Source organism: Oncorhynchus mykiss, chromosome 7 (genome assembly GCF_013265735.2).
Source record: "Oncorhynchus mykiss isolate Arlee chromosome 7, USDA_OmykA_1.1, whole genome shotgun sequence".
Taxonomy (NCBI): Eukaryota; Metazoa; Chordata; class Actinopteri; order Salmoniformes; family Salmonidae; genus Oncorhynchus; species Oncorhynchus mykiss.
The window spans coordinates 77,951,162-77,958,914 of NC_048571.1; positions in this window are offsets into that span (position 1 = coordinate 77,951,162).

The window sequence follows — 7,753 nt, forward strand, 5'->3', positions numbered from 1 at the left end:
TGTAAAGGTGAATGGAGAGGTTCCACCATGGCATTTTTAAATCAGTAAAGGGAATTGAACAAGTGCACATTTTGGGAGGAAGAAGAGAAAATTCAGAAGTAGCCAGGAAAAGCTAAATGTAGCCATGTGGTCTGACCTCAGCTACAACTACAATACTTTACATTTAAATAGATGTTGATGTTTTTTTTATGCAATACTGAAATGGGGAGACAGATTAAAGAATATGTGGATAAGGGTGGCCCCACCGCTAGGTGGTTTATGTAGTCTGGAGTCAACAAAACTTGGGCCCATATTCATAAAAGATAGTTGATTATGAACGCCGATCTAGGAGCAGTTTTGCCTTTTACACACACACACACACACACACACACACACAGACATGAAATCAAAGCACAGATATATACAGTTGAAGTCGGAAATTTACATACACTTAGGTTGGAGTCATTAAAACTCGTTTTTCAACCACTCCACACATTTCTTGTTAACAAACTATAGTTTGGCCAAGTCGGTTAGGGCATCTACTTTGTGCATGACACAAGTAAGTTTTTCAACAATTGTTTACAGACAGAATATTTCACTTATAATTCACTGTATAACAATTCCAGTGGGTCAGAAGTTTACATACACTAAGTTGACTGTGCCTTTAAACAGCTTGGAAAATTCCAGAAAATTATGTTGTGGCTTTAGAAGCTTCTGATAGGCTAATTGACATAAGTTGAGTCAATTGGAGGGTTACCTGTAGATGTATTTCAAGGCCTACCTTCAAACTCAGTGTCTCTTTGCTTGACATCATGGGAAAATCAAATGAAAGCCAAGACCTCAGAAAAAAAAATGTAGACCTCCACAAGTCTGGTTCATCCTTCGGAGCAATTCCCAAATGCCTAAAGGAACCACATTCATCTGTACAAACAATAGTACGCAAGTATAAACACCATGGGACCACACAGCCGTCATACCGCTCAGGAAGGAGACGCGTTCTGTCTCCTAGAGATTAACGTACTTTGGTGCGAAAAGTGCAAATCAATCACAGAACAACAACAAAGGACCTTGTGAAGATGCTGGAAGAAACAGGTACAAAATGATCTATATCCACACAAAACGAGTCCTATATCGACATAACCTGAAAGGCCGCTCAGCAAGGAAGAAGCCACTGCTCCAAAACTGCCATAAAAAAGTCAGACTACGGTTTGCAACTGCACATGGGGACAAATATTGTACTTTTTGGAGAAATGTCCTCTGGTCTGCTGAAACAAAAATAGAACTGTTTGGCCATAATGACCCTTGTTATGTTTGGAGGAAAAAGGGGGATGCTTCCAAGCCGAAGAACACCATTCCAACAGTGAAGCACGAGGGAGACAGCATCATGTTGTGGGGGTGCTTTTCTGCAGGACTGGTGCACTTCAAAATAGATGGCATCATGAGGCATGAAAATTATGTGGATATATTGAAAGAATATCTTGAGACATCAGTCAGGAAGTTAAAGCTTGGTCGCAAATGGCTCTTCCAAATGGACAATGGCCCCAAGCATACTTCCAAAGTTGTGGCAAAATGGCTAAAGGACAACAAAGTCAAGGTATTGGAGTGGCCATCACAAAGCCCTGACCTCAATCCTGTAGAAAATATGTGGGCAGAATTGAAAAAGCGTGGGTGAGCAAGGAGGCCTACAAACCTGACTCAGTTACACCAGCTCTGTCAGGAGGAATGGGCCAAAATTCACCCAACTTATTGTGGGAAGCTTGTGGAAGGTTACCTGAAATGTTTGACCCAAGTTAAACAATTTAAAGGCAACGCTACCAAATACTATTTGAGTGTATGTAAACTTCTGACCCAATGGGAATGTGATGAAAGAAATAAAAGCTGAAATCAATCATTATTTATATTATTATTCTGACATTTCACTTTCTTAAAATAAAGTGGTGATCCTAATTGACCTAAAACAGGGAATTTTTACTGGGATTAAATGTCAGGAATTGTGAAAAAAAAACTAGTTTAAATGTATTTGGCTAAGGTGTATGTAAACTTCTGACTTCCACTGTACACTTAATCTCCAAAGGTAATTTAAATCTGTTAGACGTGTAGATAGATCGATCTTAAAACAGACAGACAGACAGACTTACAGACAGACAGACTTACAGACAGACAGACACAATTGTGTCGTCCAGTGTCGTCCAGGTTTGGCCATTGTAGGCCGTCATTGTAAATAAGAATTTGTTCTTAACTGACTTGCCTAGTTAAGTAAATGTATGAAGCCTTTTTGAGTTGTAGTTTTTTATAAAGTGAGACCCCACAATAATCTTCCCAGTTCTGACAATTCAATTTACTGCTGCAGATCTGATATGTGTTAAAACACTGTGAAAATGATTTGTCATTTGAAAGACCTTGTGCGATGTCATCTCTCGTGGAAAGACTACAAGTCTGAACAAATTACGCAAGATTTTAGTTCTGGGTTAACCAGCATTATGTGCAGGTGAAAATGGATTGACTAATAGTTACAGACAAGTACAGTAGAACATAAACTCAGCAAAGAAAGAAATGTCCTCTCACCGTCAACTGCGTTTATGTTCAGCAAACTTAACATCTGTAAATATTTCTATGAAAATAACAGGATTCAACTGAGACATAAACTGAACAAGTTCCACAGACATGTGACTGACAGAAATGGAATAATGTGTTCCTGAACAAAGAGGGAGTCGAAATCAAAAGTAACAGTCAGTATCTGGTGTGGCCACCAGCTGCATTAAGTACTTCAGTGCATTTCCTCCTCATGGACTGCACCAGATTTGCCGGATCTTGCTGTGAGATGTTACCTCACTCTTCCGCCAAGGTACCTGCAAGTTCCCAGACATTTCTGGGGGGAATGGCCCTAGCACTCACCCTCCAATCCAACAGGTCACAGACTTGCTCAATGGGATTGAGATCCGGGCTCTTCACTGGCCATGGCAGAACACTGACATTCCTGTCTTGCAGGAAATCACACACAGAACGAGCTGTATGGCTGGTGGCATTGTCAGGCTGGAGGGTCATGTCAGGATGAGCCTGCAGGAAGGGTTCCACATGAGGAAGGAGGATGTCTTCCCTGTAATGCACAGCGTTGGGATTGCCTGCAATGAAAACAAGCTCAGTCCGATGATGCTGTGACACACCGCCCCAGACCATGATGGACCCTCCACCTCCAAATCGATCCCGCTCCAGATTACAGGCCTCGATGTAACGCTCATTCTTTCGACGATAAATGCGAATCCAACAACCAACAACCATGTTTTTTTTTCAGAGTCAGCATAAGGCGCTCGTCGATTCAGGCATGGCTGGTAATTTTATCGATAGAGCGTTCGCTCTTAGTTTAGGGATCACCATTATTCCTGTAGTTAGACCTTTCCCGGCACACGCTCTGGATAGTTGACCATTAGGGTCCGGGCTAATCAGGGAAGCCACCATCTCCTTGACCATGGTGACGCAGGGGGGTCACGAGGATCAGTCTCTTTCTCATTGACTGTCCTGTGTTTCCCGTGGTACTAGGCCTTCCCTGGTTAGCTCTTCATAACCCCACTATTTCCTGGCAACAGAGGGCTCTCACGGGGTGGTCGTGAGAGTGCTCGGGGAGGTGTGTAGGGGTTTCCGTTGGTGCTACCACGGTGGAAAGTCCAGACCAGGTCTCCACCGTGCACATTCCCCCAGAATATGCCGATTTGGCTCTCGCCTTCTCCAAAAAGAAGGCGACTCAATTACCACCCCATCGACGGGGGATTGTGCGGCAAATCTCCTGGTAGACGCTACTCTTCCCAGGAGTCACGTGTATCCCCTGTCGCAAGTGGAGACGGTGGCTATGGAGACATATGTCTCTGAATCCCTGTGTTAGGGGTACATTCGGTCCTCCACTTCACCCGCCTCCTCAAGTTTATTTTTCGTGAAGAAGAAGGAGGGAGGTCTGCGCATTGACTATCAAGGTCTAAATCAAATCACGGTGAGGTACAGTTACCCGCTACCTCTCATCGCCACGGCGATTGAGTCAATGCACGGAGCGCACTTCTTCACTAAACTGGATCTCAGGAGTTCTTACAACCTGGTACGTATCCGGGAGGGAGACAAGTGGAAGACGGCGTTTAGTACCACCTCAGGGCATTATGAGTACCTCGTCATGCTGTACAGGTTGATGCATGCTCCATCAGTCTTCCAATCCTTTGTAGACAAGATTTTCAGGGACCTACACATGTAGGGTGTAGTGGTGTATATCGATGACATTCTGATATACTCCTCTACACGTGCCGAGCATGTGTCCTTGGTTCGCAGGGTACTTGGACGACTGTTGGAGCATGACCTATACGTCAAGGCTGAGAAATGCCTGTTCTTTCAGCAGGCCGTCTCCTTCTTAGGGTATCGCATTTCCACATCAGGGGTGGAGATGGAAAGTGACCGCATTTCAGCCGTGCGTAATTGGCCGACTCCCACCACGGTAAAGGAGGTGCAGCGGTTTTTAGGGTTTGCCAATTACTACCGGAGATTTATCTGGCGTTTTGGGCAGGTGGCTGCTCCTATTACCTCACTGCTGAAGGGGGGTCCTGTACGTTTGCAGTGGTAGACTGTGGCGGACAGGGCTTTTGGGCACCTAAGGGCTCTGTTTACCTCAGCTCCCGTGCTGGCCCATCCAGATCCCTCTTTGGCGTTCATAGTGGAGCTGGACGCATCCGAGACTGGGATAGGAGCCGTGCTCTCTCAGCGCTCGGGTACGCCACCGAAGCTCCGCCCCTGTGCTTTCTTCTCGAAGAAACTCAGCCCGACGGAGCGGAACTATGTTTTGGGGGACCTGGCGCTGTTGGCTGTGGTTAAAGCTTTGAAGGCGTGGAGACATTGGCTTGAGGGGGCTAAACACCCTTTCCTCATCTAGACTGACCACCGCAACCTGGAGTACATCTGGGCAGCGAGGAGACTGAATCCTCGTCAGGCAAGGTGGGCCATGTTCTTTACCCGTTTTGTGTTTACCCTGTCCTACAGACCAGGTTCCCAAAATGTTAAGGCAGACGCACTGTCCTGGCTGTATGACACAGAGGAGCGGCCCATGGATCAGACTCCCCTACTCCCGGCCTCCTGCCTGGTAGCGCCGGTCGTGTGGGAGCTGGACCCAGACATTGAGCAGGCATTACGTATAGAGCCCGCTCCACTTCAGTGTCCCGTCGGGCATCTGTACGTTCCGTCTGCTGTCCGTGACCAGTTGATCTATTGGGCCCACACGTCACCCTCCTCTGGTCATCCGGGGATCAGTCGGATGGTGTGCTGTCTGAGTGGGAAAAACTGGTGGCCTACCTTGGCAAAGGACGCCACTCCTCCACTAACCTCTCCCCCTTTCCGTGCGTTCTGGCACCGTGGCATCAGAGTCAAACCGAGGCTCCTGCGGTGGACGACTGGTTCAGGCGCGCGGAGGAGACATGGGAAGCCGCCCATGTCCACCTCCAGCGCTGCGACAAAAAACCAGCGCGGACCGTCACCGCAGTGAGGCCCGGTGCGAACCGGGTCTGGCTCTTGACCCGAAACTTGCCCCTCCGCCTGCCCTACCGGAAGCTTGGCCCGCGGTTTGCAGGGCCATTCAAAGTCCTGAGGAGAGTGAACGAGGTGTGTTACAGGTTACAGCTTCCCCCCGATTACCGTATTAACCCCTCGTTCCATGTGTCTCTCCTCAGGCCGGTGGTGGTTGGTCCGCTCCAGGAGTCTGAGGTAAGGAAGGTTCCTCCGCCCCCTCTGGAAATCGAGAGGGTGTCCTGGCGTACTCCGTTCGTTCCATCCTGGATTCGAGGCGTCGGGCGTCGAGGCGTCGGGCCTTCTGTACCTCGTGGAGTGGGAGGGGTACAGTCCGGAGGAGAGGTGGTGGGTTCCGGTGGCGGACGTGTTGGACCCTGAAATGCTGCGGGAGTTCCACCGCTTCCGGCCGGAACGCCCTACAACTCACCCTCCGGGTCTTCCCAGAGGCCGGTGTCATCGTGTGGCTCCAAGGAGGGTACTGTCACAACTTCCGCCAAAGTTGGACCCTCTCCTTGTTCGGGCGGCATTCGGCGGTCGACGTCACTGGTCTTCTAGCCATCGCTGCCCCATTTTTCATTGTTCTATTTGTTTTGTCTTGTTCCCCGCACACCTGATTTACATTCCCTAATCACACTGTCTTTGTTTTGTGTTTATTGTATCGCACCAGTCTGTTTTTTTCACCCTGGGCATTGCCTGTACCCTATTGGGGAAATGTTGGTGAAACTTATGGTTGTATTCTTGATGGTATTTTGCGTTTGTCACTTTTGCCGGTTGGCTTGAGTTTTAGCTGTTTGCTCTTGGCAAATAAAGTCGCCTGATCACCTATCTCTGCTCTCCTGCACTTGACTCGAATGACCAGCAGCGAAAACCCTGACAGTATCAAATGATCTATCTAAGTGGACAATGCTGTTTGATTTGAGTAGCACATACAACAATGGAATTATGACATTCTTTGACCATATAACCTGCTCTTCATGCATCTGTCATACTGCTGCTTCTTCGTAATGTGTATGGCTGGTGGCCACCCCAAGCCATTCTAAAGGATCCAATCTAATATTCCTAAAAGCTGCAATGAATGGAATACCTCATGAACCTGCAGGGTTCATAAGACTCGTAGACACAACAAAGTGTGTAGATACAAACACACACTTGAGTGTTAACTGTATTGATCCATACAAACACACACACACATCAGTTGACTGTGATTTTGTGTGTGTTGCATTGGTGGTGGTAGTAGTAGTGGACAGTTGGGGATGGTCTGCTGATTCATTTCAAATCCCCCTCCACCCTCTCCAGATATGCCATATGGGCCAGTGTGTCCATTTGAGCAGACGGCTGGCAGCCTGGCCTTCTACCTCCATCCCCAGCAGCCTTGTCAGGGAGGGTGGTGGATGGAGGGGGCTTCTGCCTGCCTGATTCATACAGGGTTACACAGACCCAATCTCAGATTAATACCGTCCCTATGCTGTATATTTTTTTTAGTCTTTTTTAAATTGAACCTTAAGAACACATTTTTTTTAAAGGACAGCCTACCCTATGGGATTCCCAATCACAGACAGATGTGATACAGCCTGGATTTGAACCAGGGACTGTAGTGATACCTCTTGCACTGAGATGCAGTGCCTTAGACCGCTGCGCCATTCAGGAGCCCTTTACAGTACATTGCAGTACCTTATGTTACTTTACACTATTTTACATTGCTTTACAATGCTTTACAGTACTGTAAATTACTTTACATTTCAGTTAGTTGTAACAAATTGGGGTGGGCAGGTTAGGGCAACTCACCCCATCCACTTACCAATATGTACTTACCCACCCGGTTGACTCGAGTCGTGAGTGAGACTTTGGGTGAGAACGAGCGTGTCAAGTGACAGCGCGAGGTCAGGGCGGCTGCACCTTCTGCTGTATAACTCTGTCCTCTATTGTCCCCGCGGTGTTCGGTTGATCTCATTATTTCCTCTGTCTTTTTCTTCCTGAATAATGTAAAGGTATATATATGCATGAGGACAGAGGGAGGAGCTACGTAATGGGCTATCTCTCTCTCTGTCTGGACCATGGATTTTGTAATCCCTACTGTCTGTCTGTCTGGGGGTCCCTCTCCCCCCTACTAATGATATGGATGCCCTCTGCACTTTCTCATACTGATGGGGTACTTGCGGGATTTGGTGTGTGTGTCCACATGCATGTTTAAGGGTAGGGATGTTTGTGTGTGTGTGTCAAGACTGATGGTGTGTGTGTGAGC